This window comes from Notothenia rossii (assembly GCF_949606895.1).
Source record: "Notothenia rossii genome assembly, chromosome: 8".
NCBI lineage: Eukaryota > Metazoa > Chordata > Actinopteri > Perciformes > Nototheniidae > Notothenia > Notothenia rossii.
This window is the reverse complement of record NC_136906.1, coordinates 72,045,466-72,058,257: the sequence shown is the minus strand read 5'-3', so window position 1 is coordinate 72,058,257 and position 12,792 is coordinate 72,045,466.

Here is a 12,792-nt window from a genome sequence, read left to right as displayed (position 1 = left end):
CCACACACACACACACACACACACACACACAACAAACACACACACCACACACACACACACACACACACACACACACACACACACACACACACACACCACACACACACACACACACACAACACACACAACACACACACACACACACACACACACACACAAACACACACACACACACACACACAAACACACACACACACTCACACACACACACACACACACACACACACACACACACACACACACCACACACACACACACACACACACACACACCACACAGAGAGAGTGGTGAGGGGGAACCGATGAAGGGTTTTCACTTGACTCATTTCACCAGATTACATGATCATTACTAAAAACCCAGACAATATTTACGTAATGTGTCACACCTACATCTGCGTTATTCAATCATTGACTTCCTGATCTATTTTGATGTCTCAGGGGGGAAATCCAATGAAACAACTTCCTCTATGACACTTTCAATAGTTCACTTCTTTTTAAGATTTTGAAGGTACTCCATTACATTTGATCCAAATAAACTCAGAAAGGCAAATTGTTTATGCTTTTCTCTTTGATTAAATGTCCATACTGAGGTTCTTCTGCCCTTTACATACTTCCTGTTCTGACACTCCTTATTTAACTAACCCAGTGGAAGTTAAAACCTTCACTGTCTGTGGTATCATGATCGCTGTCTGGTCTGCTCCCTTCGCCGTCTCTCTTTACCACCAGAGAGAGAAACCCCCCTCCCTTCCCTCTCATCTACTCCTCTCCCTGGGAAACCCCCCGCCACACTCTTCATGACACATTCAACCCACCTATTATATTGCACTGTGGGGGGCCTGGCAAACCAAAACAATAATTTAGACCCCCTTTTTACTGGAGCACTTATCTGCTAAGAGCTCACACACGTTGTCTAAGCCACACACTGAATGTGAGACTAAATCATCTAAAAATAATTCATCGTTTAATTTACAACTTAACTTTGAAGGTTACAACCTTAATGTCTGCGAGTGTGCCTCACAGACCAAATGTTTTAATGTTCATGCTAAAGGAGACACTGCACTTTAAATGATCAGATTCAACCAGCCACATGAACGTTTAGTGTTATCTACTCCTGTAACACATTCATTCTGGTGTTAAAAGATTCACAACAGTACATCATCATTTTTTCAAGGTGGGACTCAAACGTGCTATGCTCACAGCCGTGAGAAAATGTAAAGTTTGAATGACCCGCTGTAAACTGAACTTTTATGTTCAACAATCTGAGTAATAATAGAGTCCGACCTTTCAGCCAGGCATGCACGAGTGTACATTTGAACATGTATGTGTATGGTGACATGCATATGAGCGGCATATACAGACGCAATAACTCAGAGCGACTCGTAGTAACTCAGCCTGTCACTAACTGCTCTGTGTGTAGACAGAAGGTGAAAAGTTGAGCCTGTATTAGTATCCTTGACTTTCTCAGCCGTGAGGGTTTCATATGCAGCGAATGTAACTCAATAGGTCCATCAATTACCTCGTTTCCTAGGTGCCTTCACAAACAACAGCTGCAGAGTTTAATAAACTAGCCATGCAACTCAGTCACAGCGGCTAAAGTATCATGAAGCCTGAAAACCAGCGCGATGATGAGTAGGCTCCTCCTGTTGGCCTTGCTTCCTCTCTCCATCTATCTGTGAAAATGAGCTTTTATTACACTTATAAAAAAGGTGGAGAATTCATTAGTATTCTCACGTCTCATTATTTCATCTGAGACTTCCCCGTGTTTTCGAAATAACACAGTGTAACACGCCATGTTGCCTGGCATCGAGGCATGCTGTCGCCGTATTAAGTTGCTTTGCTTTTGGTAGTGGGACAGAGGTACATTTTTTCCATGGTAACTGGAACCTCATTCAAAACACTGTCCTTGAAAAAGATAAGAGAGCTCTTCTTTTAGATTGAATTTGATCTGGGTCGACGCGTGCTTGCTCGGGTCTTTATTTACTTGTTTTATCTTTGTGCATATAAAAAACTATACAAATAAAGCCGGGGGATTAAAGGGTCTTCCCTAAAGAACAGTAACAGGGGAGTCATAAACAGAAAGGGCAACTTATTGAGATGAACTTATATGAAAGTGTGACTGCATATGTTCCAGTGTGGGGTATAAGGGGGGTGGGGAGGATACTATATGATGAAGGGGAAAGGAAACAGAGGGTGTTTCCAAATCAAAACTTAAGAGGGTGAAATAGTAAATGACATCTATTGTAACAAGATGAACTATTGATTTGCATTTTTTGTAGTGTAATATCATGTTGAGTATGTTTTGGATTACCCAGTGTTGGTGTTTATCATTGTTTTGGTTGATGATTAGGGTTTTCATTTAGGACAAGTTACCAAGATAATTCTGGTTTATTTCAAATAAACGGATGACCATTAAAAGGTCCCCTATTATACTGTTCAATATATTATAGGTCTCAGATATATATAAAACATGTCTCTGAAGTGTTTGGCTCCAAATACCAAACAGGTCATTGTAACATCTCATTACCCCCTCTGTTTCAGCCCTGTTTCAAAAGTGCTGATTCTCTGTCTGTTACTTTAGATGAAAATAAGGAGCCCCTCCCCACGCCCCTCTGAGAGATGTTTGGTTAAGAAGAACACAATGGTGCTCTAGGAGGAGATTCAGGTGATAAGATGTTACCTTGGTTGGTGATTGGCTAATGGTTACACAAACCAAAAAAACGTTATGACATCATAAAGTGGCCAAAATCTGATCAGCTCATTTTCAGAGAGGTTTTTATATAAATGGATCAGGACAAAAAGTGAGCAAATCTTTTCTCCTGAAACTTTCAGAATCTCTTTACACAAAGGAGACACATGTTTATGTACGAAAGACATGAAAAAGTGGATTTTGCATAATAGGTGACCTTTAATATGGGTGTGCTTTGATTTCCGACTACTCATAACAACAGGCATTGGGAAAAGTGAAAAATGCAGACTCAGATCAGAAATCAGAAATATAAAGTCTTCAGATGGGTTGGGTCATCTTACTCTTAAGATTAGAAAAGATGTTGGTATGTAAATGTCTCTATGCTCAAAACTACATTGGTGCTAAGTGTTGTTTAGCTGCGTTGATAGGCAAAAGTGTTTATAACAGTTCCTAATGTCCACACTTGATTTTGTGCGAACCTACAGAGAAACCAGCCAACGTGGGTTAATTGGGTCAAATGTTGCGATGACACCACAGACTTTCAGACAATTAGTCTTTGAAGGCGTTCATGGTGTTTCACTTGGTTATACAGATACAAAATGAAAGAAGCAATTGTGTGGAAAATAAAAAAGAGCTTTTAAGATAAGTTTAAACTTTCCTTGTGTAAACCAAATTGCTGCGTTAAATGGGGTATGATGATAATCTGATTTTCGGTTTCACTGAGTAGCTTTGCCACCCCCTCCGATTCTGATGTGGGAGAGAGGACTTTCAGGTTTATTACATTTGGTTATATCACATTTACAGCCTTAAGTGCCCACGTTCACAGTCATGAAGGAACATGTCCGTCAGTGCAACAGTTGACGCATTATAGGATTTCTTGATAATAAGAACAATATGGAATCACTGAAAGCACCATGGGGAGATACATGGGAAATGGAGGCAACGTTAAAATGATCATTTTAAGTTTTCTCGGATTCTGGCAGGGTTAATATTCCCCTAACATGACCTTTATTCTGACAGAAAAATTTAAGATTAAGAACCAGAGTGAAGGATATTTGACAAAGTAGAAAAGGGAAACTGCTCATCAAAAATATAAAACATGTAATTTTGTGCTCAAATTTGAAGGTGAGGTAGCAGGAATGCATTGTTTAAAAAAAAATCTGTTTGGGCATGTGTCATTTTTCCTTTAAACATCAGTACCTCATTAAACATGCGTTCAAAGACACAATGTGGTTGATGTTCGTGTCTTGAATTCGGCTTGTTCACTAAATGAAATGTGCTGGGTCCAGACTCAAGGGCCAATGGCACTCTCAACTCTTTCCAGGACAAGACGGGGCCCTGCTTGCCAGTAGCTTTGCCGATATCTGTGTTGATAGGTAATAGATTAAGAGCGGTGAATCAGCTTAGACACAGGAAGCGCTCAAAAGTTTGTGTGAGTTTATCAAATTTAGAAGTGATTCCATGTCAGCCACAGCTTGCCACAAAAAATCTGACTGATAGTGTTTTTAACAAACTTGAACTAGCTTTATTAAATGTCAGGTCTTTGGCAGGTAAAACATTTTTAATCAATGATTTTATCACTGAGCACAATCTAGATTTTATGTTTTTAATGGAAACTTGGATTGAACAAAATAACTGTGCAGCTGTTCTTATCGAATCAACCCCTCCCAACTTTAGTTTTATGAGTCAGGAAAGAATGCATAAGAAAGGGGGTGGAGTTGCTATTTTGTTCAATGATTCCCTTCAATGCAGGAAGACATCTTATGGGAACTTTGCTTCCTTTGAATATGTGGCCCTTCAGCTGAAATGCTCCTCTCGAGCTCTGTTCCTAAATATCTACAGACCACCCAAATACTGTGCAAGCTTTTTTGATGACTTTACTGAACTGCTGTCTATAGTGTGCATTGACTTTGACCGTCTAGTCATCGTTGGTGATTTTAACATCCATGTTGACAACCCCCAGGACAGAGGGGCTAAAGAACTGTTTTGTGTTCTTGATAGCTATGGAATGACTCAGCATGTGACGGACCCCACGCACAATAAGGGGCACACTCTGGACTTAATTATCTCAAAGGGTCTGAATATCTCTGAGGTTGTGGTGAATGATGTTGCACTCTCTGATCATTCCTGTGTTTTCTTTGAAAGCTCTATTTCTGTTCACAAAAATGTTCAAAAAGAGGTAACCACAAAGCGATATTTAACTGAAAATTACAAGGGAAATGTTTACTCAGAATTTTTCTTCCACAGTTGCCCCTGCTAACAGCTCAGTAGATGAGCTAGTAGATCATTTTAATTCAAAAATAAAAACTGTTATAGATGCCATTGCTCCAACTAAGGTAAAGGAAGTGACTGGCAAGAAAATATCTCCATGGAGAAAGGCCATGACCGTGAGAACAGAAAAAAGAGAGTGTAGAAAAGCTGAACGCAGGTGGCGAAAAACAAATCTCCAGGTTCACTTTGAAATCTATAAAGAGAGACATGGCTTTTATCATTTGGAATTGAAAATTGCCCAAAAACAAAAACAACGCATGTGCCTTGTTTGCTACCGTTGACAGACTAACTAACTCCCCAGTGTCAGAAGCCTCTGAATTTCTATCCACCAGGCCCTGCAATGACTTTGCCTCCTTCTTCACTGACAACATTCAGAAAATCAGACAAGCAGTCAGTGCCTCTGTTTCAGGTACAGCAAATGTTTTGTCTCAGTGTCCACTTAAAATCAATTCAAACACCATGACACAATTCCATCAGATTAATGATAAAAACCTAGAGGACATTATTCAACTTCTGAAATCCTCCTCCTGCTGCCTTGATATTATTCCAACGAGGTTTTTCAAAAATGTTTTTCCTTGCAGGGCCTCAGATCTACTTCATATAGTAAACAAGTCTCTTCACTCAGGTGTTTTTCCACAGGCCCTGAAAACTGCAGTCATTAAACCGCTCTTAAAAAAGCATAATCTTCTAGACGCTTCAGTAATGAACAATTACAGACCCATATCAAACCTGACATTTCTAGGTAAAATCATTGAAAAAGTAGTTTTTCAACGGTTGAGTAATTTCTTGCATTTAAATAACTGTTTGGATGTGTTCCAGTCAGGCTTTCGTCCAAGCCACAGCACTGAGACTGCTCTTGTAAAGGTCTTCAGTGACATCCACTTAAACACAGACAGTGGCAGAACTTCAGTGTTAATATTATTAGATCTCAGAGCTGCGTTTGACACTATTGACCAGAACATATTACTAGACCGACTGGAAAACCGGGTGGGACTTTAATCAACAGTTCTAAATTGGTTTGAATCCTACTTAAAGGACAGAAACAGCTTTGTTTCTATAGGTAAATACAAATCTGAGTTGAAAAATATGACATGTGGGGTACCTCAAGGCTCCATCTTTGGGCCTCTTCTCTTTAACATCTACATGCTACCACTGGCTCAGATAATGAAAAACAACAAAATAAGTTACCATAGCTATGCGGATGACACCCACATTTACATAACCATTTCACCAGGAGACTATTCTCCAATTCAAACACTGAGTAAGTGCATTGAACAAATCAATGACTGGATGTGTCAGGACTTTCTCCAATTAAACAAAGATAAAACTGAGGTAATGGTTTTTGGAGCCAAGGAAGAACGTATAAAAGTTAGCGCTGAGCTTCAGTTTGCAATGTTCAAAACAACAGATAGAGCCAGAAATCTAGGTGTACTCATGGACTCTGACTTGAGTTTCAACAGCCACATTAAAACAGTTACTAAATCAGCCTACTATCACCTAAAGAATATATCTAGGATTAAAAGACTAATGTCACAGCAGGATTTGGAAAAACTTGTCCATGCTTTAATCTTCAGTAGACTGGATTACTGTAATGGTGCCTTCACAGGTCTCACTAAAAAATCTATTAGAAAGCTGCAGCTGATTCAGAACGCTGCTGCTCGAGTCCTTACCAACACTAAGAAAGTGGATCACATCTCTCCTGTTCTGAAGTCTTTACCCTGGCTTCCTGTGTGTCAAAGAATAGATTTCAAAATACTGCTGCTGGTTTATAAAGCACTAAATGGTTTAGGCCAAAAATACATTTCTGACCTCCTGCTAAATTATGAACCATCCAGATCTCTCAGGTCTTCAGGGACGGGTCAGCTTTCTGTCCCCAGAGTCAGAACTAAACATGGAGAAGCAGCGTTCAGTTATTATGCTCCAAATATCTGGAACAAACTCCTAGAAACCTGCAGGTCCGCTGCAACTCTGACTACTTTTAAATCCAGGCTGAATACTTTTCTTTTTGCCGCTGCTTTTAAATTGAAACTGAGCGGTTGTGTTTCGTTTTTGGTTAATGAACATTTGGGGCTAGTAACCCCAGAGAATCAGTGTCTGGGGACTCTGTCCTGGCTGATTTTCTCTGTGTATGCGGCTCGGGACGTATGTGCCATACAAGCGTACACAGCTCATGTTCGGAGAAACCTTAAATAAAGGCATCAGTAAAGTGGAACTTCTGTGTGAACTATTCATATCTTAAACTGCAGTGTAACTTTTTATTCATGTATTTTTTCTTTTAATGTTTATTTTTATTATCTTTTCTTTTTAATGACTGTTTTTAAATGCCTTTGTCTGAATGTCTTGAATTTTTGTAAAGCACCTTGAATTGCCTTGTGTTGAAAGGTGCTATATAAATAAACTTGCCTTTGGCTTGTTTTGCAACATTGTAACTGCTTGATAAAAATAATGTAATTTATGAGGTTAAATGCGCTGTCAACATAATAAAAATGAAGGCATTTTGTTCCAGACTATCACTTTCATCATGGTCAGAGCCCTTTCAACTCACTGTGACTCCCTCACAGCAGGAGCACAGCAGTGGAAAGGGAGAGTGAAAGACAATTTGCTCTACACACATCCAATACAGGCATTTAATAGAATCCAATTTGCGTTTCGATGCTGTTAACAATGGAACATTTCCTTACGATGATCATCCTATCTGCAAGTCCGTAAAATACTAATCTAATCTGATATCTACTCTAATTGTTCATACTCTGATCCTTTAGGTTTTCTTTTTTAACATAGGGAATGGAAGCATGAGTGGAGCTGAATCAGGACTTTTACAAATAGCTCAGACTGTGATAACAGAACGTCTCAGAGGTGCTGCTGATTCCCTGCAGCCACGCACACACCAGAGAAATACACAGGAAGCTGAATGCTGCGCTCTGCTGGACACAGACATTATTACAGCGGTATTTTTCTCAATGAATACAAGTAGATATTTGATTTAAAAAGGGGATTCAACTATCTTAATATCCTATTGCAAGTGTGGCTCTTGCATTATTGAACATCCCTGCATGTTCCCAGTGGCGGACTGGCCATCGGGACGTTTGGGACGAATCCCGATGGGCCGGTACTGAAGTGGGCCGGTCGGATAAGTCACTAGCCGAACTATATTGCTAAGCTTGGTCTATTTTTTTCGTGGGCAAGCTATGTTTTAGACGTATTCAACGTGCTTATTGTGCTACGAGTCATTTTTATCTTCTGCAGAACCCTTAATAATATGAGTTAAAGCTTTACAGTCTATTTCTGACTTACTGTATTGAGACTTACTTTCAAATATGAATGCCCAGATAATCATATGGACAGGCTACAACAGGAAAGAATTGCTCTTGCTTGAAAAATAAGTAAATCGATTATGCTTTTTTCCCCCCGTTATAACATGAAGGTACCACTGTAGTCATAATGAACATTAATGCAAGATACATTGTCATTATAAGATGATCTGTATTTGTTGACTCTTTTTAAAACATGTTTAAATCTTATTATTTATTTATTTTTGGTAGTGTGGCAGCAAATGTATAAATAAAAGGAAAATGTTCTAGGCCAAAATGGAAAGGGGCAGTTCACAGTCACATGGTATGTGGATTCAAACTCCTCAATCACAAGAACGCTGACATATTTTTAACATAATGTTAGTTTGATTAGATTATTGGATATTATATACATGTTTAAATGTAATATTGCATATACTTAAATAGTCTATCCAGTGGATCAACCTTTTTTTAACATATAATTTTCCTCAAGATTTGATTGATGCTGATGGCGCTGATGATGCTTGTTGTTGTTATTTATGCAGTTGAGTCTTGAGTTGTCATAAGCACACTCGGTAACTTCAGTAAGGAAACGACCTGACGGACACAGAGTGTGAATCATCAGTGCACCAGTCTCTTCCTCTCTCAGTCTTTATTTGTATGCCAGAGCAGTTAAAGCAGCCCCCTGCTCTGATTAATGCTTGTTTATGAGACACTGTGTTAAAGCTGTCAGTGTCCAGATAGCCCCTCTCTCTCTCTCTGTGTGTGTTGTGTGTGTGTGTCTCTCTGTCTCCTTGTTGACTTATTTTCTCCCAGAAGTGCGTCCGTTGATATGACAGAATAAGGAAGGCCAGACCGGGGCACGGCAGGACAGAGGGACGGGCAATAAAAGTGTCATTTTTCACCTCGTGCATAAACAGCTCGTAATGTTGATGTGAGCCATTGCCTATTATGGGCTGCGTCCAGGCTGTGACATCAGTAAACAGAGCGGGACAGCTCTCAGTGCTCGCCTGTGTTTTAACAAGCCGGCGTGGGCTGCTGGGAGTCTGGACTAGCTCGCCCCATGGTAACGCAGCAGACAATGTCCTTGTTATGGTTGAGCCTGGGAACAGACTCGGGTCTAAAACTTATCAAGCTGTCTTGCGAGGCACAAACTTTGGATCATGAATATTACAGAGGTTATGGGGTTATGGGACAGCTTTATTACTCTGACAAACACCATTTCTCAGGAGGGTGGAGGTGGGAGGACAGGACGGCCATACGCTTGTCTCTTTTGGTTTGCAAAGCAGGCGGTTGAACTTTGATTGCTCCTCAGTCTGCGTTACTTCTGATTCACCTTTATCGGACTCTGCTTGACCCACGCTGCTGCTGCAAATGAGCATCTATCTTTAGACGCAGTGACTCAGCAGCACGCAGTGTCAGGTCGCGACAGCACAGAGGCCGAGAGGCTGCAGGAATGTGGGGGAAAGTGTCTGATGTGACTCAGATAACACTATGAGCTTTGTGAAACATGCTGCGTCTACACAACAGGCATGTTTCTTCCTTTCTTTAGAAGAAAAATTGAATTTGCATTCCGTCCTTTCCCTCACCGATACAAATGTTGTCATAATGCAGGTTGCTGGCTTAAAGAGGAAGGAAGGACACAGGGAACAAGGGAGTGAAAGTAGTGGAGGAGGAGGAGACGCTGACACACCTCCCCTCCATATGCTTGCAGCTCTCGTACACCTCCTTCTCTCCACAGAGGCAGTGATGCATTGTGCATTTTTACATCTTTCATTAATCTTCACACAGAGAAGGCCACAACAGGACAGAGACTGAATGCTCAACAATGACAACGAGATTTAAAAAAGGGACACATCGCCCTCTTGTGTAGAAAGAAAGAACTGCAAGGACGCTAGAGTGTTGAAGATCCTTTAGGGGTGGCCAAGCGTTCGTCAAGTCATACAATAGGAAATATGTATTTTTCAACCAGTGGCACTGCAAACAATTCTGGATTTTTAGCCCAGAAACCGCATGTTCCAAAGAAATGTCAATTATATTAAAGTACGTAACAACCATCATTTTGTTTGACATAAAAAGATCACAGAAAGTGTGTCTGTATCTTTACATTTAATTTGACGTCTAAAACTCTTATACACATCTAGCCTAAGCACCCAATTACAAGATTTTAATTCTATGTGAATTAAGATGTAAAGTTTAACAGACAGGCAGGATGTCCATACAGTGCAAATTGTTCCAAATAATTAACCGCATTTTAGCACATTTGTAAAAATTCACCACGACTTGGCAATTTGGCTAAATATTGTATACATTATATTAGCACTACAGAAAGGAGAACTCAAAAGGAATACGAATAATATTTTTCTTATTGAATGCAAGGCAGCTAAATATTTTGGACACACACACACACACACACACACACACACACACACACACACACACACACACACACACACACACACACACACACACACACACACACACACACACACACACACACACACACACACACACACACACACACACACACACACACACACACACACACACACACACACACACACACACACACACACACACACACACACTAATTAAAGCGAGTGTTCACGTCAGTTCTGCTGTGGAAGAAGCTTTTCCTCGGCTTACAGACAGAGATGTATCGGACCACTGAGACATGATTGGACAGAGAGGATGGAAAACAGGATTGTGAAAGCTCCCAGGGTGATTTTCTGAGGATGTGGATACTTCTGAGTTCAGGCTACCACAGAAAAGGACATCAAGTACATGTCATAATGCAATGACAACTGAAAGGGTCAACACTATTACAACTGACACTATTACTGTATGATGCTGGTTTGGAGATCACTTCCTGCAGGAGTACCTACACTTTTAAAACTATTAAAATGATTGTAGCATCATTGTAGCTCCACTCACTCACTTGTGCACTTTTATTGTGATTTGTGGCTGTTTACCTGGCATCACTTTTGTAATTTACAAGAACAATGGGATCCTTCATTTCACAACACAAACAATCTGAGTACACACCATGAATCTTATGTAGAAGTTTTCTCAATTACAAATTCAAGAAAAACCTTAAAAATGTATTAGTGAATAAAGCCCATTGAGAACAACTGTCAATCATGTTCAAATCAATACTTAAATAGAACTGAATAACCCGTATGCAGCTCGAGGTCACATCAAACACAGTGAAGTGTGTGTTTCTCTGTAGATAGCTGTGTGTACGCTTAGCGCCCCCTGTTGGTTACACTTTGTTAAACTCACGAGGAAACGCTGTTGGTATTTGGTAACAGACCACAGTCAGCTAGTGCCTAACTGTATATTGAGTTTGTGGCAAAGAAAGAAAAGCAGAAACACAAAGACTGCAAATTATTTGACTTACTCATCATTAAAACAGTATTTCAAGAGGTGTTAAAAGGAATAACAGATTTTGTATCTCAAAACAAACTTCAAGTGTTATTTAATTCAGCATTTATTTCTGAAGACATTGTTTTATTGTAGCAACTGTCTGTACTGTCAACTTTGTTATACATCTATAATCAGTGTGGCATGCCCGGCTGTCTCTTTAGGAATGCAGTTAAGTATATGTTGTTTATGAATATTTATATATATATTTAGAATATTTATGTGAATGCTTTCCTAATCGTAAAATGTCACCGCTGGTGGGCACTTCTTAATATGGAACAAGTGTGTCAAAAGGCCTTTTTAATTGGACAGTGGTGTTACCATTTTGGATGAAGATATGTAACATAAAATAAATCACTGTCCTCTTAGTATTGTTGCTTGTATTTATAATGTTTTAGGTTTAGGCCTTAAAGACAGTCGTGTTCTTCAATGACAGAGGATGATAATATGTTAATTCAGTGGTATCCTCCTTTAAACATCAATGATTTAGTTCCACAGTGATTGAACAGCTACTAAATTAATCTGTAAAGCTCAGACCCAACATTACGGTGAAGTGGCATCGACACACACTTTCCCCGACTCTCTCACAGCCATTAAACTATGCTTTGTTCCCACTTGCTTTATTCTTTCACTTCATGCCTCTCCTTATGCGTTTCCCACTCTCTTTTCTCTCCCTCTCTACATCTCCAGGACTCTCGTTGGGCTTGTAAAGGAGTTTTAATAGAGAGGAATATAAATCTGCAAGTGACAAACTCCAGTCGTGGCCGGGCGGGGGCCGGTGTGTACGTTGTGAACTGCTGCGCCGTAAAAACCAGGACCTCCGAGGCTCCCGTGCCACTCTAAGATTCCCGCTGGCATTGCCGTGAGACCCCACAACCTCTCAGCCCGGACCACAACACGCAGGCAAGACCCTCGCAGGGTTTCTTTACTCAGACTGTAATACTATCAGGCCCACGATGATGCCTGGTTTGGCTTTAGAGCAGAAAGTTAATCAGAATCAGAATCCCTTTATTAGTCCCACACAGGGGACATTTACATTGTTACAGCAGAAAAGAGCCAAAGACAGCTTAATGTTAACTAAGAAGCATGCATACAAAAGTATTAAAGATAAAAAAATAATAAT